Below are 26,636 nucleotides of genomic sequence, written 5' to 3'. Positions count from 1 at the left end.
AGAATACTTTTTTATTTTAATTTAGAGTCCGGATTATATGCACTAAAAAGTGGCAGTAAAAATACGCAAATATGCACTAAAAATGCCCAAAAAGTCATAAAAATTACAAAATATGTACCAAAACTGAGAAAATATGCGTTAAAAATAACCTGCAAAAAAAAGATAATATTTAAAATATATTATATTTTAAGTATTACCCCGCAAAATAATTTGTTTTTTCAAATGTATACAGTATTTTCTATTTCTTAGTGCATATTCATTTACAAAATATTCTCATGCAAATAACTCTTCTGCGTCGTGTTTTTTATTTTGAATTTTCTAGTTAGTAGTAGCTGCTCACAAATAAAAATAAATATTGGCTCTTTTGAGAAATAAAGAGTTTCTATTTTGCTACTGGGGTGTAAGAAGGACGTCAAAAGTGTGCAGGTGAATTAAAAGACAACGTGCCTCCTATCTGGAAAAAAAAAACCTTGGAACCACCGAAATAAACGATTTATTCAGCATAAGTTTACAAAATATGGACGTTCAGAGTCTGAGAATGTTTCCATGTACACAGAGTTGTTTTGCTGCGTAGAAAAAAAAATCCTATATTGTATAAGATAGCATGTTATTTGCCATTCCCCTCACAGCTCAACGATATTAAAATTCTGTGCGCAGTGTCTGTGCAGGTAGAAAAAGAAAAACAACGTGTATCAAAAAAGAGTCGGCATAATTTTATATAGGAATAAAGTTTTCCTTTGTCCCGCGAGCATGCCAATACTTACCATACCGTCACAACGGTCACGCTACTTTGCGTGAAATAAGGAAATACCGCACTTTCCTTGATTGCAAGAGGACCTAAGTTCGATATCCGGCCGAGACCGAAAACTTTTCTATCGAGCTCACCTTTGCGCAATGTCCAGAAAATTATTATTGCTTGATTTATTATGGGCTGAAAAATCAGTTTCTACAATTACCTCAATCATTGGAACTTTCATGGATCTAATGATAAATGAACAAAGGGAAACAATCCCGAAAGAAATGGTTACGAATAATGCATAAAAATTAAAATTTCCCGGATATTATTCTCGCAGGCCTATTGTATGAATCAGTCTAGTCTCTTTCTCAAACCCCTTTCCCGGTGCCCGAATTGGGGGACTCGGACATCTGTTCGAGAAAGCCTTGTCGACAGCCACCTAAAACTTTATTGAAAGCTATGGGTGACCCCCTACTTTGTACTACATCTGCATCATCTAGCTAGATGGACCATTGCCACTCTTCAAAAAGGTAGCCCGACGATGGAGTAACACCACTCTTAGAGACCAAAGGCGTCCATCATTGAAAGAAAGACTACATTTTCACATGCGTACCTTGTACGCATTCGCAAACGTTGGCTTTCGCTTCTATCGTTCGGTGACCACAATTGAAATTCTAGGTGAAAATCACGCATGTGCCCAAAACAATTTCATAATATTGTTCCTTGGGTGATAAAATACGTCAGAAAATAACCCTTTTTTATGCTTTTATTCCGTGGTACTATGCGATTGTTGGCATTCGTAACGATGGAAGTTCGCTTAAGGATATTTTCAACAATTAAATATAACAGAGTGAAATAAAAAATTTTCAGTCAGAATTTTCAAGTTCATGTCTATTTCTTCTCTGATGTACGTATTTATCTATCGGCTGAAGGATTAAAATCTGATCAATCAGTTTTATTAGTTAAAGCTTATTGAATATTTTTGTGGTTACTATACAATTTATGAATCAGTAGTATATCTCAGAACCGGTGGTGCTGGACCGCAGTGTTTCTCAACCATCGTGTTGCGGTCCAGTATCGGGCCCTACCACTAGTTACACCAGGCCGTGAATGATTCGTAGAGTTTAGTTTTTCTCAATAATTTCTCGTTGGTTGTGTGTATGATCGGGTCTTTCACTTACACAAAAAGATTTACCGGGCCGCGGGCTTCCAAAGGTTCAGAACCACTGTTAGAGCATCCAGTGCATTTGGTGTTACGGGTTCGAGCACCACAAAAATAAATAGAATTACCGTAAGAAAGAAAAGCTTTCTTTTTGATCAAAGCTGACTTACTGACTAATCACATTTATTGGGATACACAGTTGCCATCATTGTTTCTTAGAAGCCCGAAAATAGCAGTGGACACCAACAATAAGTGGTACAAAAATGAAATAAAATGGCCGGTTAGAAAAGTCTGATGAAGAATTTGGGTAACGAAAACATCAGAATTTCCCGATTGAAGCAAAAAAAAAAAAAAATAATAATCAGTTGAAGTGTTCGGATTATGGATGTCTGGATATGGGAGACCCTACTGTATAATCGAATTTCATCAACATTATCCTCTATGTGAATCAGTCCGTACCGCGCCTGTCATTACATTTCACTCATAGCTCGAAATATGGATGGCCTAATCATCCACAAGTAGTCCGATGATTACGGGGAATAACTTTCTTCCAACTGAAAGAGATGGCAAATGGCAGCACCATAACAAGCATTGCAGAAACACAAACTTCACGTTAGGTTCACAACACGTACACGCACAGCTTCTAGTATAACCCAGGTCTTCTTCGACCACCTGCTAATATATTTTCATTGAGATAGATTAGGATTCAGGCCATGATCTGGTTAGGAGGATAAGTCCGTACCGCCAATTATTGCCGTTATAGCCAAGGTCAAGGTGTCGTTACAACCGAGGTCATTATACCCGAGCTTGTACATAAATAGTGGTTTTGTTACGGGAAACTCATGGGAGGGATTACGGGAGAGGGAATATCCGAACAAAAAATGTTTTAGTCTGAGCAGGGGTTCTCTAACCCAATTTGATGTGCAAGTGTGATGATGATGTATTTGCATGATGGTATCTGTGACCGTATTTGAGAATGACCCTTATGTAATGTGTTCTTAAATGTTTACATTAAACAGGGTTTTCCCCGGGATATTATTATTTGGCCTTAAAACTGGGGTGATCGTAGCTGCGGGCGATGACCATTACGAGGGGTTTCAATGTATCAACGTCAGTTATAGATCAAATTATGCAGTCAAATCTTTTGAATTTGAATAGTTCGTGAATTTCTATGAATTTTTCTCTTTTTTACAAGATGAAAGACACCCAAACAAATTGAAGGCTGAAAATATGACATCAATAAAGCAAATAAAATGCGATAACTTAAATTAGAGTATGTGTATGGGTAAAATAATAGGGATCCGAGATTTTATCCGCAACATAATATTAATATGCAACTGATTCTGACACTTATAATTACAGTGATAAGGTGTCTTTTATGCGTAAAAATCACGTTTTATCTTCTCACGAATGAGCGTGATTAGGTTTCTCTTATATATTACAAGAAGAGGGTCAATGGTTTGCATAGTTTGTAACCACCCGAGAAAATCGAGAGCTTATCGATCGATCCAACGAGATAATCGGCTATGGAAATTATGCTACTATGTGTATAATTAATCTGGCTCATAATAATTACTTGGCGATACACAATTTCGGCTATTGATTATGTTAATGTGGGGTACATCCTCGGAGGAGAAACATTGATGAGAGTATGTATGTGTTATGAAAACAAGAATAAAATAACCTAATTATATAATTACTGCTTAGAAGTATCGTAAACGCGGACAACTTTGGCTCTGGCATCCTTCTCTGGCACAAAAAGAAAAACAATAAAACGTGTTCTAAATACTATAGAAAAAAATTTTCGGAACTATTTCTTGTAATTTTTGCTAAATAGAGGTACTAAGTGAGGCACTGAGTGAAGTGAATGACCCGAATACGCAGCAACAATGGTGGGTTTTGTATGATGTGTTTGCACGGTTCTTTCATCTCTCAAACTTTCAACTAGGAAGGGAGGGTGGGTTAATCCAGCTTTGTCAAGTTAGGTGGGTGCTTAATTAGAAACAAAATTTAATGATTCTAACTGTAGCATGATTAAAATTTCCCTTGATCTTTCATTTTTTCCGAAAACATTGATTGAAAAAGAATTTAAGCTCTGGTAACCTCAAAAATACGACCTACTTAGGTCCATCATTTTGATGCGCCAAAGTACACCGCACTTTGGCAATCTTTGATAATTTGCTTGTAAGATACAATTGAAAGCATAATTATGCAATGTATAGTTATGCTTATTTCTTAAGTCCGAGGCACATAAAAATTTTGACCGTTCATGTTTTTTTTTCGATTACATGCCCGCGGAATATAAGAAGGGGAAAAATTAAACATTTCTGTTTTTTTAATCTTTTCATCGACAATGATGCAAATGTTCCTATACACATGCGAAAATTCCACAGAAATGCTTTCTTTGGCAGCCATGATACAAATGCGTGAAACGTATTTTGGTCTATTTTCACCGTCTTAATATTTAGCAGCCCGGTGCGGTCGAAGGTTCTCATATAATGCAACTCGGCTGTTCTAGAAAACGGAAAACCTCAGTTCCAGCCCGCGAAAACAATATATCCTAATGGTATTCACGGAAGAGTTAGCCTTAGTTTGCATAAAAACTAAAAAATATTCCCCCCCCTCAAAAAAAAATAAAACACACACACACACTCACTCACTCACTTTATTTGACCCTATTATTCCGTATATAAAATATCCGAAGGGGATAAAAATTCTGCGATTGATTTTAAAATTGTAGAAAATATTTATGCCGCATTGCTCTTCTACACAAAATATCAGAAAAATATCCATCACAGAAATATGGGACCCCCTGCTGCTGCCATCTATCGAATAAAAACTGAGTTATTTGTTATATTTTTCAAGTAAAGTTAATTGTTGGTTTGAAACCGGTATGTAGCATGAAAATGAACAAAATGTCTATGCTACTACATATTTGTTTTTATGCTTCATACCAATGCATACTTTATGCACCAAAATACCGGTTAATATGTTTTTATGTTGACTTCGGGCTTTGGCAGTAACATATGTGTATCACTTTCGACATTTGTGAAGCAAATAAAATCAATTTGTTTTTCAAAATTTTTTAAAGTAAGTAAATCCAGTGATATATTTCGGCCATGTAAAGTATTGTGATTCGGGAATCTATTATTCCAAATTACATGCCCTATCAGACATATAAATTTTTAGAGATTTGTCTAGCCCTTGTCTGCACTGGAATCCCAAAAGCCCCATTTTTTTACGAATCTGTTCTAATTTTCAGGAATAGGTTCAGGTGGCGGAAGATAATCGTGGTGTCACAGCCATAGTGAATGACATGCGTCGAGATTGAAGCCGTATTACATAATTAGAAACGAAAGAAATTTATCAATGAACCACGCACCAGAAAAGCCGCAAAATTAGTTATCGTGAAAGTAAATATTTTAGTCTTAGGAGGTTTTTGTCTCTTCAGACTTGAGCCAGACGAACTAATAGAGTCAATCGATGTTTAATACTCCCGAGAGCCAAATTGATGCGACTCTAATTGGAGGGATAACCACCTACCATTAACGTTTCCTACGACATCGTGCACTTCATTGTTATCCATCTTTGTCATTGGTATGATCGGTATAGAGAATCATAATTGATGTTCATGTTCATTAGTTTGGATTATTTGCACAATACGTCACCATTTCATGGATACGAAAAACATTAATGGAGACGAATAATTTAAAAAAAAGCAATTAATAATCTGTAGAGCCCGCGCTCTTTATTACTACATTAAAATTAATTAATAATTTTTTTTTTTTGAATAGACGATTTTTCAAGATCCTTGGCTCAATTTGCTAGGGGTCGATTGTGACTTGCGGCAAACTCTAGGCAAATTAGAGACATCTCCTTCCCTCCGACAAGACTTTTTGTGATTTTTGGTGAGTCATAAAATTTAGAACTGAGAAATTGTTTATTGCAATCTCAGTTTTGAGAAATTTGAGTGGCTTCATATCAAAGACGGACATTTGCTACCTTCAGTAAGTTCATAAAAAACGACTCTTCGTTGTGAAACTTCCTGATGATTTGTTTTTTTCGAATCCAGAAATAACGTGCTTGCGTCTGTTATTGATAGAAATAGATTTAGCCATTCAAAAGAGTGATAAAAATTTTATAGGAAACCAATGCCAACTCAATTTTGATTATTTTTTGACAGATGTCTTTGGTGTGAAGCCACTTTTGTTTTGTTAAAATTTGGGACTTAGAATACAGGGAGCTTCGGGCGAACGCCCTATTCGATCATAATAACATTGGTCCAAAGGAAACACGAAAAAAAATGTCTTTAAATGTGTGATTACACGATAAAAGTCTGATAAAAGATCTTACAAAACTTGAAAAAAAAAACAATATCAAGCAATTAGTCTATTGGTTAAATTCAAGCGAATGTAACCGATACGCTTATTGGTAACATTTTCAAGTTTTATAAAAGAACTATTCTAAAACTTTTATAATGTAATGCTAGTGAGATATGCGAGTTTTGTAAAACTATTCATAAAGAGAGCCACGTCTTAGGCCGGGATTAAACCATAAAAGTGTTATGAAAGTTTTTCATAAAATTTGAAAAATGCCACCAATAAAGTTACATTCGAGCAAAATGAACAAAAATTGATAAAAAGTTTCTCTTGATGTTTCAATTCATTTTTTTACCGAAATATTATTTTTTTTATAATTTTGGTCGACTAGGCGGGTGATACGGGCTCTCTATAACGCCTCGGCGTACGCCTCCGGGTATAGAAATAGATGGCAAAAAGTCAAAACATTTTGGAAGACGGTGGTAATAAAGGGGAAAAAATCGTACGTACAACGTGGATGAATGAAATTTACGAATAGGGATTTCTTTTCTGTTAGCACTTGATATTCTATCGATTCATTCATCGACTTCAAGCATTTCAGATACTGGAATCCGATGGCATGCTGTTTTCCTAAAAATTCCGTTGATTTCACGAAATTCGGTTCGTTTACCATTATCGATAAGTTTTATTGAAAAGTCTGAAGTTTCTGTGAATTGTATGTGTATTCATGCATACACTGAGTGGCCGCTTTATTATGACCACCTGGCAGTTTTAAGCAAATGTGACCATGAGCCAAACTCGAAAAGAAAATGGGCTCAATTGGTACCACCTGGGGTGCGAAAGGTTTACTATACTTTTCTTGTACGGTTTTATGCGTAGATCAGGAATATATGTGATAGTAATGTCAAAATGGTAGCTTTATGTGAAAAAGTCATGTTATACAAAAAAAACGCCCCCTTCCCCGCCTCTAAAAAAAGCAGAAATAATCCAGGTGGCACCTGCTCTATCAATGTTTTTCTTGTACAGTTTTATGCGTAGATCGAGAATATACAGGTTGTTCTGTTAATGGACGGAAAAACTCATAGGGTTGTTGGTAGGTAGGCATCAAGAGGAATAAAAATTGCAGTGGAACATGGTGTCATAAACCACATTGAGAGGGTGAAAATCGCGATAAACGCATGCAGGCTCTGAGTCCAGAGGAGACAAAAGGTGGATGTCAGTTGATCGCTGAATGCGTTCGTGCGTTCGCTCACCATATCTGACGTAAACAGCGTCGCGAAACGCATGCGCTGGTGTAGAATCACGCGCGGCGGACGACGTAAATTAGCGCTATTGCGGAAGTAAGTACGTAGTTAGTTGTCTGTTTCAATGACTATCGTGATAGCTGTCAACACGAACGAGGAATACGCTGATATGCATCTGATTTATGGTCGGGCAGATATAGCAATGGGTGCTTTAGCACAGCTGATATGTCAATAGCAATATTCTTTGGACACACCGGAGGATCTCATAGCGCGGATTGTCGTCGCTGCGTCAGACATCAAAATCCTACCTGGTATCTTCTAGCGCGTCCGGGAATTGTTTTTATGTCGTTGTAGACTGTGCGATGACGTCAGTGGCCGCCACTTCCAATAACTCTTGTAATAATTAATCAAATAAATCTTTTTGTAGCTATTATTGTACTTTTTGTCGTTCCAGCGTGGCGTTGAAACCTGCATGCGTTTTTTGCGATTTTCACCCTCTCAGCGTGGTTTGCGACACCATGTTTCATCGCAATTTTTGATCCTCTTGAACAATCCTTTGAGCTTGTTGGTCCATTAACAGAACACCCTGTATGTATAGACATGTATCACACACATTGGCGATTAAAAAAAAATGGATTAGGCTCCTATAGGGCCGTCTTACACATCGAGCTTTGGCCAGGGATCTCTGACCACTTCACGAAATGGCCGGCAACAGTCCGAACCATTTCAGAAATTCGGACTTTGACCAAAACTGTTGGCCAATTCGCGAAGTGGCCGGCTCCATTGCAAATTTTGCCACACTTTGGGTTTTGCAGTAACATATACACTTTTCGTGACTCTCTTCGTGCCACACGTGAGAATCTTTTACACTTTTTATTTTGTTAATCACAATTTTTTTACGATCTTTGGTAAATTTTACGATTACAGGTCTAACTAAACAGAGCGCAGGTCTTAAAATTCACGATTTCATGAAGAATTTCGTGGATTGTATGGGACCAGAGAGAACTCAGTGATTTTTTGGATTCTCACAAAGCTTCTTCAAGATTTTTATTCATATATAACACTGAATTCTTTGTCATATATGAATAAAATATGACACTTTTATTCAGTATGACACTGAATTCTTCAAAAATCATATTTTTATCTTATCTCTTCATAAAAGGCAACGACTTTCAGGTGTTGATTGAAGGGATATCATTGAAGATACCGACAGCGATTTTGGTAACAGGACAATTGTGTGGCAAGAGGTTGAACAGCAGCGTTGTAATCAAATGCCTTCTCCAAGATCTGGTCAGTATGATGGTAAATTGGTATCAACAGGTTAGCCCCGATGTTCGCCTTTTGTATAAGTTATAATTATATAATTACCAATTACAGAACAGATTATCATTTTATATATTACATAAATCGCAAATTTTAGTTATTTTTTTCTCCAGAAATAAAACGGCCATTCTCAATAATGACCACCTCATGATAGCGGCCCGATTTTCACGGTTCAGTCAATTCCTTATAACACGCATTAGTAGCGTGAAGAGCTGAGTGGAGGCTGCTGAATCCACTCAGCGCTTCACGCTACTAATACGTGTTATAAGGAATTGAAAAGCGTATCTCTGGTGTATTGGTTAGCGCACTTGCCCGGTATGCAAGGGGACCCGGGTTCGATTCTTGGAGGAGGCAAATCCCATTTTTTTCCAAATATCAGTTTCGGCATAACATCCAGATAATTCAATTTCTCAGTATATTTCAGGCCGAAAATTACCATCTCTAACAGAATTTCATACATATTATGTACGGCATACCGCAAGTATGAAGCTCATACGTTGTCATATGCTTTCTCTGTGTACGTTCGTCCGACTTTTAGCGTTCTGTTCGCAAGTAGGAGCCCTTATAAATTAAAGGACATAAAGCTCCTTACGTACAACTTAAGTGACCTGCGATACATTTGCACATCACGTGAGGTGATCGCTCCCCCGTGGCACAGTTTTGAGTTATCTCAAGCGTTACGGCACTGATTTAGATTACTTACAGTTCCAGATGACTCAAGTGACCCGCGGCACAGTTTTAGATCACCGCGACACATTTACATATCACATAAGTAATCTACGGTGTTTTCACAGATTACATTAACTGGCCCGTGGCACGTTTTGAAATGACCGGAGTGGTCCGCACTTTCCTTGATTGAGCACTCTTGAAATAGACCCCCCCCCCTTTCTAACAAGGAACCTCAGTAGACCACTCAGGCCACAAAGACCACCAAAGGTGAACAACTCCCATGACGACCAAAAGTAAACATCAAACCCCCCTCACTCCTTTCAACGGTTTTACTGCTACTGTGTGGTTTCTGACCACGGGGTTCTGATGACGGCTCTCCATTGCACAGCCAAAACGCGTAAACCAGTGAGAAGAAAAAAATGCATTTGTCTTAAAAATCCGTCAATTATTTTCTGTGAATTAAAAGCAGGCAAAGTTTCTACTTTTTGGATGCGATTGTTTAAAAGTTAGAAAGAAATTTTTTGATTGAAAATGGAATACAATTTCTCTAATTTTTTGCCACGGCTGGCCACCCCGATCTAGAATCATTCACTGATCCCAAGAGTCAGATAGTATGGAAAAATGTCTGTCCCGTCAAAGAGTTCTCATTTTTGTCGCACCACGGTCATTTTCAGCACACGAGGGCTAATTAGACCAAGACCTACAATTTATTGCCGATTCCGAACGGTAGGCTTGTTTTTATACCGAGTGAGAGGTTGGTGCGCTAACCCCTCGATGGGGACTCCCTGCGGTAGCAATTTTTTCTGTGGTCATGTCAGCCGCTGTGGTGGTCGAGTGGTTATAGTGACGGACTCGCGATGCGAGGATCCGGGTTCGAACCCCACAGTGGTGGTTGGCTGAAGTTGGTTTTCTGTGGTTCCCAACTTCAAGGCGCGAATGCGAGCCGATCTCCCAGTTAAAATGTCTCACCACAGAGAGCAACAGGCCTACAACATTACAAATATTCAATCATTACACTTCACTCACAATTTGAAGTATAGATGGCAGCACTGAAATATCATACACAACACTAGTTACACACTCAGACTGTTAGGTGTACACACTCACTTTGTTCCAGACTCTGCCACGAAGCAGGGCTGGAAGAGATCTCGGGAACGGGATAAGTCCGGTGGCAGAGACCCTGGCGTTCATTCATTCATGCGGTCATGTCACCGTTTCTGTTGTACCCTGTGTCAGGAAAGTTTTCTGACAAGGACGAACCGGGTATCGAACTCGCAACACCTCTAAAAATCCTTCGGTACTTTAGGCGAGTATTTTATCGACCTGGGCTACCGCGCCCTGTCTGTCCCGTAAAATACAGGATAATTTTACAACCAGAAGTGTCTACCAATTTTTAAAATGCGTCATGAACTTTTTTTTTTTCACTCACGCTTCATTTCAATTCCTTCACATACAGGTTATACCACTGCATCTTAATTTTTATTTTAAATTGCCGTCCCGGTATTCATTCATTGTACATGTAAAATTTTAATTGACTGTAAAAATGGTACGTTAAACATTTTTAATTGCTTAATTGCGTCATCAATTAAATCATGCGCAATTTAATGAATTTTTTCATCAGAATTTACTCTGGTTGAAAATAAAAGCCCGTTCAACTCATTAAAGAGAGAAATTCATTAAAGAGGTATCAAGTTTGTCTATAAAATTTAGACCGAAAAATAAATTACTGTTTGAGGAAAAATATTTTCGAATTTTTCTCATGTTAATATATTGAATCCTGATCACTCAATGGTTTTTAGAATACCAAAGAAAAAGTATAAAAGATATGAATTTTCTTTTCCTTCTACTTATTTTCAATTTATGACTTTGGTGGGTGGTCATAAAATTCTCTTATAAAGATTCCATTTCTTCGTTTATGGGATCTCCTCAGCCAAAAAAAAAGAAAAAACAGAAGAAAAAAAAAACTAATATAAATTTCTCATTTCTTTCTTAAAAGAAGAAAATTTTCTTCCACATTAAACTCTAAAACTTCATTATAGGGATCTTCTCTTCTTATCTTTCAGGTGCAGATTTTTAATTCTAGCACATCCTTTCTTTCCAAAACACTTTCCATATTGATCCAAAAATGTTAATAATGGACTTTATACAAAGGCAAAAAATCCACACCTTTGAAAACTTTAGGTTTAAAATGTAGGAATAATTCAATATATTCAGAGACTTCAGGTGATATCAAGTATTTTTCTATTCTTTTTAAGTGAAACAGAAACTATCTAACTGTGTGATGGCTCGGTCTCCTGTGGGATTTCTAACCATAAAGCCATCCCCGGGGAAATATGTTTTCAATGTGTTTAAAATGCAAAATAAAAGAGTACGTATGTATATACGTATGTGTATATCCCATACACATTCCACAATTTCCAAACATTTCGGACATAGAAATACAGACAAAAATGCCTACATCAGATGACATAGTCACATATGGCTAGTCATCAGCGGTAGAATACACTACCAGAGATCTATAAAATAACTATAGAGGTTATTCAGTTCACATTAACGACAAAGGAAAAGAAGTCGACTAGAATATTGGGAATATGAATGAAATAGATACCGTACGTACAAAAAGCTATGACAGTAACAACCCGAGTTTGCAAATGGCACTGAATCATTCATAAGTGACTGGCATCAGCCTTCATATGGATCTCAATCCATTTGACTTCTATTCTCTTCAAGGAGCTATTTTAAGGGGAATTGGTGCACGCAAATTTGCCAAAAAAATCCAAAAAAAAAGAAAAAAACCACATTTTTCAATTTTTAGATATTATAAAGCTCTCTGCCTCCAACTGCATTTGAGTTTTCGTTCGACATGCACTAGAAGTATTTTTAAAATATTTTAATATAAACTGCTGGCAGGCATTATAATCGCTGATGTGTTACATTGAAATGCTCTTCTCTCAAAACTATGTTTTTTGTCAGATAAGGAACGTTTTTTCAAACACCACTTGCTTTCAAATGTCTTAAAACTTTGTGTATCTTTCAACACTAAGGTGTTACATACTTTAACTAGAAGATTTCTCATTAGAATGATTTAAAAATTTTTTGTGCCATGAAATATGGGTAAATTTTGGCGATATTTAAGAAAGTTGGATGTTGGTAAAGTTAAAATTCTAAAAAAAATACTGAAACTAAAATCCTAAAAAGCTCTCGCTGAATTCCATAAAAATATCCATAACATTTGAGAAAAAGAATTGAAGGCCTGAAGTGAGTAGAAAATTTGTAAATGTTCTTTAAAGGCAAGGGATTTTTTTCCCATAGGGAAACATGGGAAGCCAAGAGATGGTGAACAAATCCCTTGAAAACCCTGTTTACAGTAATAGCCCTCAAACGCTGTATCAGTTTGAACAGTTCATCATTGAGGCACATGCATCAATTTCAGTCATTAGGATATTTTAGAAGAGGTAGGAGAGCTTCAAACTCCTCTCTTTGCTTGCACCGATGAGATGACTATTTAAAATCCATTGCAATGAATTTGACCCGTATTCACGAAGGGCAATTTGACACACTAGTTAAAGGACATTGTACCGAGACTGTGACATCATCTTCTAGCCAATTTAAAGGCTAGCTTTAGCAACTTTGCAAAAATCAATGTAAATATTTAAAACTCTTTAGGCCTGTCCATCAAACGTACCACTAGTTTCATCATTTGATCATTTTTGTCGCACTACGGTCATTTTCTGCACACGAGGGCTAATTAGACCGGGACCTATAATATATTGCCGATTCCGAACGGCAGGCATGTTTTTTTATACTCATCGAGAGGTTGGTGCGCTAACCCCTCGATGGGGAACTCCCTGCTGTAGCAATTTTTGCTGCGGTCATATCGCCGTTTCTGTTGTACCCCTGTGTCAGGAAAGTTTTCTGACAAGGACGAACCGGGTATCGAACTCGCTGCACCTCTAAACATCCTTTGGTTTTTAGGCGAGTGTCTTATCGACCTGGGCTACCGCGCCCACTAGTTTCATCTTTCTCTCTCTCTATCACTTTTAACCTGTTCAATGATTCTAACGTAATATTGCGTCGGAAGTCTATGAGGTAAAAAATACAAAACACCATTCTTTCGTTTACCAAGTATGTACGCAGATTCGGGATAAGAAAGTAACCTCGAGAATTTTTGTGGGAAGTGGTAAAAAACATATTTCCTCACTCGAAATCTCACCCCTCCACTTTTTTTTTCTCTGCTCTTCTTTGCTGGAGAAGTTATATACTAGAATAATGAAATAAAAAAATGGAGAGTTTGAAACTGTGCGTTATATAAAATTAAAAATAATAAAGTTCCCGTGTACTCAGAGTAGGTTTTCTCAAAAACTGCTTATCCGAATACAGCCAATTTTTTAGGATATCTTAATGAGACCGTGGGGGAGAGATTTATGAAATAAAAGAAAAGTTAAATTTTCGACCACCAGTTGGAAAAGTGGCACTTTTTAAATTAAATTTATATTTTCCCATGGTCCGTATAATGTATATACCAAGTTTCATGGAATACGTATACCATAACGGGCGCTATATAGGTCTGAGTAGTTTCAGTATACTGTCATACTCCGACCAATGTAGCATCTATTCTGGAGGATGTATTCCATTGAAACTTGGTATGCGCGCTATATAGACAATGGAAAAATGTAAAATGCAATAAAAAAAAGTGCCACTTTTTCAGATGGTGGTCGAAAATTGAACTATTTTTTTTATTTTATTTCATACATCTCTTTTCCCATGCCCTCAGTAAGATATCCTAAAATTTGGCTGTATTCGGATAAGCAGTTTTTGAGAGAAAATACTCAGAGTACGGGAACTTCAACTACGATCAACCTGCATTATACCAATACTTTTTTTTCGGCAAGATATTACACTTGAGAATTAATTTTTCATTTTGTACTTTTTTAATTTGATTTATGCTTCACTTCCCGTCGCCGTTTTATGTGTGGAAGCTAGAACCCAAAAGCTCAGTTGAAGTGGAGGGAACTTTGACCGGCCGAATTTAGATTTAGATTGATTTTTATAATTTTTTTCCTTTTATTTCCCCTTCTGAGAGAGAGATCCTTCAGTTCAGAAAACTCAATTCTGAAAATTCATGAAAGAAAAATTTCCCTGTACGTTTTCTGTATCTCCTCGACACGGATCGCTTCGATATCTCCTTGAGATAGGACGCGGGATATGTCCGATCCTTCAATATTCCGTATCGATTGGTATCTTCCCATCGCCGTAATGGCGATAGGCTGAAGTTGGTTTTCTATGGTTCCCAACTTCGAGGGGCGAACGCGAGACGATCTCCCCTTTAAAAAACCTCCCCACAGAGAGCAACAGGCCCGCAACGAAACAACTATTAAACCATTACACTTGACTCATAGTTAGAAAAGTTGATGGCAGCACTACACATAACAAGCATTACACCGAAACAAACTTCACGTTAGGTTCACAAAACGTGCACGCCCATTCCAGCATGTGCCAGTTCGTTAGAAGTTCCGCAAAGGAATGTGGACGATGTGTATAGTAGTGGTTTAGTAGTAGTATCGACTGATAAGAGAAATCTCCAGGTTGTGTTATCGCGAGGAGTTTTCCTCTAATAGGGTTGTAAATAAATGGAATAGCTTACCTCCGGGGGTCGTGAATTCTAACACGATTTACACGTTTAAAAATAAATACGATAAACATAGAGTGGGATAAATAAAGAAGCAGTCCATACATAGATAAGACAACCATAATCTTTTTCCATGGGCTGTGTGTTTATTTTTGAGGTATATGCTTTTATATATTTTAGTCATATTTTACATCCAAATCGTTAATGGGCAACTTTTTTTCAGCCACCTCGTCAGGAAATTTACCTGTTGAGGCCTTTGTGTTTGTATTTGCATTAATGGAACCGTTTTTTTCCGAAGATTTTTCTTCTCCTTCTTCAAGCCAATATTTAGAATCTCCCACGCTATGTCCAGACAAATATTCTGAGCCTGCCGCACCCAATCTCAAAAACATTGTAAAGAAAAATATCCCGGAAATTTTTCCATCTAGTGCATGCCATTCACGTGTATAATTACGGCCATGGACTTATTTGCAGAAAATGTTGAAGAATCAACTGTTCATTTCGCTGATTAAAAATGAACATCTTCCCAAAACGTTGAGGGAAATCAATATTACTGAACTTCGAAGAAAATCATTTGAAGCTGATATATCATTAATATGCATTTTTTCCCTCCACATTTAATTAATAATAATTAGTTTTCTTAACCCCGACGGAAATAAAATTAATTGCTAATAAGAATGAAAAAAAAAAGCAGGAAAACATAATTGCAGTATTAATCGAGCGGACTGTGGAATTTATGACGCTGTCGCTCGTACGTTGGAGAAAATGTCGGACGTGTGAGATTAAGGAGACATGCGATGTCCCCCCCCCCCCATTCTCGGAGAAAGTTGTGTTTTTATACAGTATGTGATATTAATTTCTATTATTAATTTGTGCGACGAAAGTTGATACTCAATTGATTATGTTGCCATCGGTGCTGTTGATAATCGCGCCAAGATGTTTTGTATATTAGAATCTATGTTCATTTCATGTTATATAAGGTACCTGATGATATGACTAAGTCGGTAACGTGGCCAGTTTTTGTGTTTCTTATCTCGAACAGAATCTAATAGATGGTGCCCATAATCTACGCAACTTCAGGGTGTTTCGAAAACGACTCTTCAACTTTATACAAATACAAATATAAGGCCACAACAGGCAAAACGCCCAAGGAGGTGGCTGAGAAACCGCACTGTTGAAAAAGACAACTTTCAATCTCACCATTTTCGTTTTGGCTTCAATAAAATATACTTTTTTTTCCCTTACACCAGGATCTAAAAAAGTTCACATTATATTCTAGTTAGATTAGTTTTTTTTAATATGGTTGCAAGTACAGGGTGGGCAAAAAGTCCGTAGAAACTTTAATAATGATTAAAAAACGGAAAATAACCGAAATAAAAAAATGATTTGTTGGGTTAGCATCGCTGTCACGGGAACTTTTCTGACAGGGGAAAAACTCAAAAACAGCCGATAGGTGGCGCTGATATGAGCTACTTTGGTGAAAATATGCAAATGAGATGGTTAAAAGAACTTGCGCTCCTAATCCACAATCAATTCACCGTTGTAAACCGCGTATGTAGATCTGTTGCATTCTGCGTTGCTGGATTTGTGACTTGGTTGCTGGTTGTGGTCATGTGGAACACATACTGCTGTAATAAAAGATTTGGAGGCCTTCTGTTCCTTATTTGCGTATCTTTTCTTTGACTTGTGTACGTCAGTGCCACCTATCGGCTGTTTTTTAGTTTTTTTTCCTAGCTTAAGAAAATTCCTGTGATCTAGCGATGCTAACCCTGCAAACCGTTTTCTATTTCGGTTATTATGAATTATCGTTATTATCTTTCCGGTTTTTATGAATTTTTAAAGTTTCTACGCGCGGACTTTTTGCCCACCTTTTGCTACGGATTTTTCTTTTTAACCCGTAAGGTTTGGATCGAAATTCGTCAAGATATTGATAGTCAAAGCTCGCGATTTCTGGCATTTTTCAAGGAAAAAATGTCCAAGTCGATTTAGGATCAATAAATTTATGTTTATAAGCTAAGTAGACTAGCATGCCATACAAAAAAATTAAAAAAAAAAAGTAAATTTCGCCGTTTCAGCCATTGTACAAGATGGAGTTCATAATTAAAAGGATATTGTCGTGAATATTTTTATTATTATTCATTTATCTAAAAAGAAAGCATAGGATAATAAATAGAATAATAAAGTATAAAATATGTGTATATTTATGCACACACACACACACACACGCACGCACGCTACTGAAGGTTTACCAGGTCCCCCCGGTTCATGGTCAATTCCTGGTATCAGGAATAAGCACACACGCAGATACAAAGATTGAAACAATCATGGATTTGGCCAAATAGCTTTCCAGAACCTGCTATTTAATTGGCAGAGCGATGATGGAGGGGTATGAGCTTTTATTGTCTCACTTATGGCATCCCGATATACGAGTGAAGGTTTAAGATCATTTGCTTGTCATCAGATGAATCTGAATTCACAAGAATTTCTGCGCAAACAAAATGTGTAATTTGTTAAATTTTTATGAAGTTTTATTGAGTCTGGCGACTTTTGACTCACCCTGTATATTAAAACTCCTTCATAATGCCCAATACGTATCAATATTGACGTGAAAAGGCGTTTCTTAATTCACAAGAACAAATGCAAAAGGGTTGCTTGGCAACCAGACTCAGTTTCAAGAAAGGAAGTGCTCTTATTGGCTAATCAAGTAACGAGAGGAATGTGTCTTGAACACAAATAAAATAATCTTTTTATCACATGTAATATTTAAATACAAATCCTTTCAATTGTTTAATTTTTTCTTTAAAAAATGAAATGAAGTTTCTGTCAGTGACAGGTACGATTGAGAATTTCTAAAGTTTTTTCGAATTTGTTATTGTTATATTCGAGGGATTCTTTTTTCAATTATTTCTATTTTGAATGGTTTCTCTTATTTATGAAAAAAATGTTTTTTTTTCTTTTAATCGAATTTCCCCATCTTTGGTTTTAAATCAAAGAAAATCTTTGTTAAAAAAAATAAAAGAGATATGAATAAACTATTGTTCGCAATAAATAACGCAAATATTTATCTGAAGATGTTTAAGCTTTTGATTATTGAAACAAGAAAACACAGGGCGATTCGAAAGATCATGGTACTATTTGTTTTTGTCCTTCGTAAAACGTGTGTCCGGAAAAAAAAACAATTCTGGAAATTAGAGCTCATAGATTTTAGATGCTACAGGCACTCAACGCATGGGCCCACCGGCCACGGCCCGGGGGCCTAAAGAGAAGAGGGGCCTCAGAAAAACGACAAATAGTTGAATTTTTCGAGAATTTCGCAGAAAAGACCTCAGAAAAATCCCTTGGCCCGGGAACCCATGATTCTCTTAAGATGCCCTGGTTAGAGGGTACCTCTTAATTCAGTTGAAAACATCGTATTTGTGGTAAAAGGATTTCCAGCTTGGAAAATGATGAAATTCGGAAATTATTTCTTACAATTAATTTGAAAATTTTTCTTACAATTAATTTGAAAATTTTTCTTACAATTAATTTGAAAATTTTTCTTACAATTAATTTGAAAATTTTTCTTACAATTAATTTGAAAATTTTTCTTACAATTAATTTGAAAATTTTTCTTACAATTAATTTGAAAATTTTTCTTACAATTAATTTGAAAATTTTTCTTACAATTAATTTGAAAATTTTTCTTACAATTAATTTGAAAATTTTTCTTACAATTAATTTGAAAATTTTTCTTACAATTAATTTGAAAATTTTTCTTACAATTAATTTGAAAATTTTTCTTACAATTAATTTGAAAATTTTTCTTACAATTAATTTGAAAATTTTTCTTACAACTATTCCGTAATTCCTTCTTACAATAATTCTGATATTAATTCAAGTGGTTTTAGCATTTCTGTGAATTCTGTAGTTTTGTCTGCCTTTTTGGAAGTTGACTTCCCCCTTACTACTGCAGATATCCCTTAGTTTACGTGATTTCGCTATAACGCGATTTTTAAAAGTTGGTTTTAGGAATTCCAACCTGCAAAATTTGGTTTAGAGTTCCATTTTAATCCTGGAAATGGGTATGCAAACTGAAAATATTTACAACACAGTTAAATCCTTTGACGATGAAGTACGTGGGATTTGATGATGTAGCTGAGACAAATATGAGAGAAATTCTCAGATACAGCTCGACAGATCTCACTGATGAACAACGTTTGGCAACACAATGGCAATGCCATGAGAAATTTAATCGAAAAAAGTTGTTCCAGTGAAATTACAATTTTCATATTTGCGAGAAATATGCGGAATCCCCTGGCTTTGCTACTGAAGTTTTTATAAGACGAAGAATGCTGCTTGTCAGCCGAATCTCGACTGTTTCATTAAAAAGAGTTAAACCTTGCATACCAGGTTCTCTTCAGGAAAGAGAACACACACACATCCACACTCTCCAGAATCAATTGCAAGTAGCGAAGGCAGAAAAAGTAATTCATTCATATGCCTAAATGCATGGGTTTGTTCATAAGTTTGAATAATTAATTCATGAAAAAATGTTCCTTCGCTGCTGGGTTAATTTTTGTAATCCTTCTGAAGAAAACGAAGCCCTCCCCCCCCCCCATACCTATCTTTCCCACGTTATATTCAATTCCCTTCACCTGATTCTGTCTTACGCGACTATTTTGAGCAACCAATTAATCGAGTAAAGCGAGGGACGCCTGTACAAAACCGCACATTTATATAAAAAAAAATACCTCGTACACACACACATTCCTCTCTCTCTCTCTCGACGGAGCTTCCTGCAAATGGGCACATGTTGGAATGTGTTCGAAAAAACGGTCGCGCTTCAAAAAGTTGAACCAGTGTCGTATAAAAATGTGTGTTTTGCGGGACTTATTTTACTGGCGCGCTTCTACACCGGAGTAGGGTGGCCAGATGTCCCGCTTTTTCTTTGCGTAAAGATTGGATGAAATAGAATCATTTTCAAATACAGTACTTACCGCTGAATTAGATAACGGTTAAGACCCTCTGCAACCGAAATTTCTCCCATTGAGACAAATTGTTAAGGTTCTCCACTTAATAGAATATTACGATTCACACGACAACTGTAAACGTATATTGACCACTATGCACATAATATTTTTATTAGACAAAATATTTGAAAATTATGACAAACATATCGCCAATTAAGAGTAATAGAAAACATAGATTTAGGGGCTTTCGAAGTGTAAGTTATTTTCAGTTACGTAAATTCTAATTATTTTATTTTTGTTGCAAAGCCAATAGAGAGCGCTAACATTTTTAATGGAAGCAAAAATCTCAAAAAATCTGCGCAAATAGCCTTCATGAAATATCTTGAAATTAGAAAAATGATAGCGGAATATAAGAAGGATATCTGTTTGTGCAACTAAATTGAACGTATTGGATGCAATAAATGTAAATAAAAAAAAACTCGCCCCACCTTCGCGATGTACGCCTTTCAATCTCATATATACGGAATATCCGACATTTATAGCCACCCTATCATGATGTTTTAGTCATTTTGGCAGTTTGTGTAGAAGCAGTATGATAACATTTTCGCAATGCAAATGTAAGTTTGCAATTTTATAGTGTAACGTTCCCAAAACAAAGGGTTCTATAAAATGTTCTGGTTTTTATTAATGCATTCTGTGTTTTGCCCCGGTTTTTAATTAGGAATTCCGGGATTTGTCCCGTATCTCATCTGTTCACCCTACACCGGAGTGACACCGGTAATGCTTGCTGCCCGCGACGCTGCAGCCGTGAACAGAAATTGGCTTTTATAGCTTTATGTCAATTAGCCCTATACGGACGAATAGAAGACGGAAGAGAGGAATTTTAAGTAGTTGGAAAAAGTATATTGAATAAAATTTTATGATATATCCTAGTAGTACTTGATTCCTTTAAATTCTCATCGATCCCCGTGTTTTGGGAAAACAAGGAAGTTTTATTTTGGAATTTCGCCAGATTATGATTGGATCGGTCACGTTGGTTGGTTCGTGTAGCTAAAAGATGTCTTTTCGTGTTTTGCCAAATTTCTCTTTGTAACTAATTTCATTACTTAAACCGAAATATACCGAAGAGGTAATGGTATTTCTCTCCGCGAAACGTTCGAAACTGCAATATGTATTCGAATTCTTTCCGAAGATTATGATCAGATTCCGTTTGCTTGCGTGGGAGATAATAAAAAAATATATGTATTTCGAAACGCATTTACCGCAAGCCAAATAGAATTATGGTAAAATCATTGATATTGTTCTGATTCTGTTTTTTTATTGAATTTATTTTATCTTGGAATTTATCAAGAAGGAAATTTATTAGCATATTATTCTTACATGCTGAACACATTTTTGTTATTTTATTCTGTAATAATTACATGCAAAAAATTATTTTTTACTCAATTGTAGCAATGATTTGAGAATAGATCAAGGACCATATCAAAGTATGTAATACATATGTTATGGTAAATGTGATGAATCAGTTATTATAAATGCGATGAATCAGTTATTATAAATGTGATGAATCAGTTATTATAAATGTGATAAATCAGTTATTATAAATGTGATGAATCAGTTATTATAAATGTGATGAATCAGTTATTATAAATAATAATCAGTTATTATAAATATCGTTATCGTCTCAGTAAGTTTGATAAATGTATCACTTTTACCTGCTGATCATGCACAATACCCAATCGTCGTTGGCAAATTTTGATAAATGCTAAAAAAATTTTCACTTTTATTGGTGATTATACATAACACCTAAGCGTCGCTGGTTATAGTTAGTTATAGTTAAGGTTGTAAAGTAAGAATTCATTATATCGGAGTATAATGATGAAATTTTGCAAATAAGGGGTTCGTTGTGTCACTGTGACTGTAGAATTGATTAATAGGAGATCGTCTTCTATTTAATCAATTTGGGGGTTTTTGATTGTATACGCCCAAAAACCGGTAAAAATCCGTTAAATCGAAGAATTATTGGAGTTCGTTTTATCAGGGTGCAATCGTAATGTTTGTTAATTTAGAGTTCATTATATCGAGGCTCGATTTCATAATTCTTCGACAATAAACTTATGAATGGGAATCAATGATATGGATTATTTTATATGAATTATCAAAAATGGAACAAAACTGAAATTTTTATCAAAACGACGGCACGGCTGGATGAGACTGGGAAAATGGTACGTCATCTCTTTCCAAATAGTATTCTCATTATAATGGGCAACTCATAATTTGGTGTCAAGGTATTTTAAACTGATTTTATGTGAATTTCATATACTGAAAACAAATATGACGTTAGTTTTTGTCCATCAGCTTTTGCTTGTGAGATATGACAGTATTATTATTTCACGTTAACACATGAAATTAGGCTTAAGGTATAATCATTAAATTACAAATAAAAACCAAAGAATTTGTTACTGTGTTCTACTCCGAAAGTTTCTTTTATTTGAAATTCTTGAGTGAACTTTGGTTACACAGTCTCTTGGCAGATTCCAACAGTACTCTGCCATCGTATGATAGTATCCCATATTATGGTCCGCTGAAGTTGGTTTTCAGTGGTTCCCAACTTCGAGGCGCAAATACGAGCCGATCTCCCCGTTAAAAAGTCTCGACAAAGAGAGCAACAGGCCTACAAACAGTACAAATATTCAATCATTACACTTCACTCACTTCACTTCTGAAATATAGATATCAGCACTGAAAAATCAGACACAACACTAGATACGCACTCAGTAGTAAATTGCCCATAGATGGCGACAGACCCGAGTTGTGCTCGGTTTATAAAGTATCCCATAGTATCCCATCTGCCCTGGTATCGGCCCTCCATTGTCTTTATGTCCTTGTGAAATCGTTCACCTTGTTTTCACTGGTATTGCCTAAAATCTCAGCGAAACGGCTGTGGAAGTAATGAACGAATGAGATCCTCGGTTTTAGCTCTGAATCCATGAAATGAGGATCGATTATGAGGTTATTGATTTGAGGACCATCAAAGATTCGAGCTTCTTTAAGTTTTCTGTACTTATTCCAGGCACTTTTTGTCCTATTAATGCAAAGCAAGAGCTCTCCTGATCTAGAGCTTTCATGAACTGTTTCATTAACCCTAGCTTCATATGCAGCGGAGGCAAGATGATTCTGTCTCGTCCAACAAAGGGTTCACAAATGAAATGTCTTTCTCCAACAGCCATTTTCTCTCTCATTGGCCAATCTTTTCTTATTCGTATGGTTTGGCTCTGCTATTCCACAGGCACAAGTAGCAAGACTATTTTATGCAGCCTCTTTGCTGACCACGGAGAAAGTTAACCATTTTTAAGTCCACACAAATTACCCACTGACGTTTGTGAAACCTATTCTTCTCCATAACCAAAGATACTGTATCATATTCTTCTTTCTTTCTATTCTTCTTCTTTCTTTGCAGAGGCTAAATAAGGATATGTTCACATGCTACGATTGCTTCGGTTTATTCTAGTAATATTCACAATACAAAAATAACAGTCATCAAAGTTGGGGTTCTCTTCAAACCATTGAAACACCAAATTTTAGACTCCTTCTCTTCCCGTTAGTCCGCTGTTTTAGGTGCTCTGTACAAGTTTTACACACAATGTGTGTAGTCCAAACTTCATCTTGGCCGCCAAGACAAACGCCAAAGTACTCAAGGTTAGTTCTTTTAACAAAATCAGGAATGGCTTTTCTGCTCCATTTTTACGGTGTACTCACCACATATATAGCAAAATAAATTAGGATGATTAACACAACTTCTTCGACTGGACGTCATTGTTTCTTTCCAACAACCTCAAAACAAGGAACTACTTCCGGTAGTAAAGTGCTCATGGAGATAGACCAGAGTTGTGCTCGGTATGAAAGAAAACATCGAACTTTATAAGTTGTGTTATATGTAAACAATAGGTTATATCTACAAATATGGCTTCATACAATCAGCTGATAGCAGCACAGAGAAAGGAGGAAGAAAAAGCGCAGGAACCCCCCGATCCACATAAAAAAACTCAACCACAACTCAATGAATTGTATAGTCAAATATTACATAATATAGCTATGCCGAATCTCAAAAAAGTAGAGCTGATAGAGAAAAACTGTGTTCATATTTGAAACCAGCATACGAAATATAGTCAAAATCAGCTGAACAATTCTAGGCATCAAACAAAAAAAAAATTATTATTTTTTAATATCTGTGTTATCAGTCCAATATACGGCGAAAAGAATCTCATTTCAACTGATTCTCAAAATCCCACCGATTCTATAATTGAAAGACAAATTGAGAATATTCGTTAGCGAAGGATGTCCCGAATTCATTCAAACGTTTTTGATGGTCGGCTTGTTATTATCGATATAGCTAGGCTCCATAATTAAATTAGTTAATTATACGGAGTTCCACTCCTATAACGGAAGCAACGGAAGTACATTCCTACGTCAAGACGAAATGTGCATTAAAAATAGAAAGTAGAAAAAAAAAAAAAAAACGAGTTACGAAATGACTTCATTAAGTATAAATCGATATTTGGAATCTGCGATAACTATTTTTCGGAGAGACTACGGAACTGTTGCTCCGGTGAATCCATGATACATATATACACACACACAACAGTTTTCGGCCATTATCGGGATTTTCTTTTGTTAATTATTCCGACCACGCATTAACCAGCATCGATTTTGTATTTGGGAATCTTGTCCAGCAACAACATATCTGATATTTCGTTTTAATACAAAGATAAATAATTAGGTGGATTTTTTTTTCAAGACCCAATCAATCACATTAGGTAATAATGCATTTCGAAAATAATATACCGTGAATTGTGGCGACTTGGGTAGAGATTTTGGAAATTTTTTGCATTATCTACATTATGATTTAACATATTTTACTAAAAGTTGCATTACTAGAGAAAGAAGAAGATTTTAGTTATTTGTTCATGCAACGATAATTATTTTGTAACTTATATATTATAATGGAGAAAAATAAGTACAAAGTCGTACCTAAGTTACCCTACCTGAAGGGGTGACTACTCTATTACCTTAATAATTCGATTTCCGAAGCGTATGTTTCCATCTCTCGCAACGCAGTTGAATTATCTTCCCTAATTTCATCTTCACATCAGAAAGCAGTTGAACCTTCGCAGAGTCACGTAGTTGGGAAGAAGATCATGGGACTAGAGTCCCACAACTGGAAGGAAAAAGGGTCAGAGTTAGATGACTTTAAATAAGATAAAGATGTGGTTTGCAAAAAGTTAGAGCCGCGTTGTTTGAAAAAAATAAATAAACATGAAGTTATATATCGAGCCACGTTGTTAAAAAGAAGATAAGGTTAGAGTCACATAATTGAGAAGAATAATGATTAGAACGGAATACAGAGAGAGAGAGAGAGAGAAAGAGGGGAAGAAAACATGATTTTTTCCTCAGTGAAAAATACATCAATGAAAGTTACTGGATACGAATGCTGACACGAACTCCTGGATATTCATCAAGTCCGACTCGAAAAGAGAGTCTCCGCAAGGAATCTAACCCCGTGCATGCTATAAGAAAGAGAAAGTCCGATTCTCCACGGTATATTGGTTGGTGTGCTTGAACTGATTAAATGAATACCAGTAGTCGATCTTTCCGAGTTTGTGTCTCGGTATTAATATCCATTAAACCTCTTTCCTTGATTTAGAGCAGCATAGCTTGGAAAAGAAAGATGGAGATGAGGTCGGAGTCGAATGGTTAGAAAGGAGATACGCTATATACAACAGTTGAGTTCACGAGGTATGAGAAAAAATACGTAAATATATATAAGATAGAGGTAAGGAGTCACACAATATGAAAAAAAGTGAAAGTGAAGTTCATGTGTCACATAGTTTGTGAGAAAATAATTGAAAAGTTCAGAATCGAAGTTAGATAAATGAAGCGATGGATCAATCAAAGAAAAATAAAAGAGGAAGATAACGTTGGAATCAAGTCGGGTGAAGATATGGATAGAATCAAAGATGTTAACGAGAGGTTGGAAAAGAGAAAAATGGTAGGTAGAATGAGATTGAAAAGAGAGATGATGATAAGGGATGGGATGCCAGGAATGAAAAATGGGGGAAGAAAAGTTTTCGAGAGGGATATTGAAAGGAAAAAGAAAGGATGAAAGAAAGATTCAAGAAGATAAACGGTAGGTATTTATGTTTTGGAATAAAAACTGTGATGAGAGTGAAAAGCTATGTAGAGTGAAAATAATCTAACAGACAAAAAGAGAGAGAGAAAAAAAAAGAAATAGAATATTATGATATTAGGGTTACCATACGTCATCGTTAAATAAAATATGTCCTCTTTTTGATTTCATTTCCAGCGTCCTCCTACGTTTCAAAAAATTTGCCTTTTTTTTCCTTCTTTTCAGGTTTAAGAAATTATCATTATTATTACTTTTTTCTTTCTGGGGACATTTTTTCCCCCACGTTGAAACATATATCTCTTCATTGATATGAGTGTTTTGTGTTTTCTTTTAACGCACATTGTCCAATAGCCGTCAAAATGCCCAGAATTTTTCTGTTTTTGCTTTTTTTAAGTGGTTATTTGGGAAAAATTATTGT

The 26,636-nt window shown here is 36.0% G+C and overlaps 1 long non-coding RNA gene across 1 annotated transcript in view; it reads right to left on the bottom strand.

The window, feature by feature from the left end:
- LOC149090072 (uncharacterized) overlaps window positions 1-26,636 on the bottom strand; it is a 72,174-nt gene that overhangs the window by 330 nt on the left and 45,208 nt on the right. Inside the window, exon 2 of the long non-coding RNA XR_016193163.1 lies at window positions 25,101-25,249. This is a non-coding gene — a long non-coding RNA (uncharacterized LOC149090072). The remainder of the gene's footprint in view (window positions 1-25,100; window positions 25,250-26,636) is intronic.

Source organism: Pholcus phalangioides, unplaced genomic scaffold, assembly GCF_987345545.1.
Source record: "Pholcus phalangioides strain wild (caught in Gottingen) unplaced genomic scaffold, Ppha-v1.0 ptg000001l_1, whole genome shotgun sequence".
In the NCBI taxonomy this organism is placed as follows: domain Eukaryota; kingdom Metazoa; phylum Arthropoda; class Arachnida; order Araneae; family Pholcidae; genus Pholcus; species Pholcus phalangioides.
This window is presented reverse-complemented; position numbering and strand designations above follow the sequence as displayed.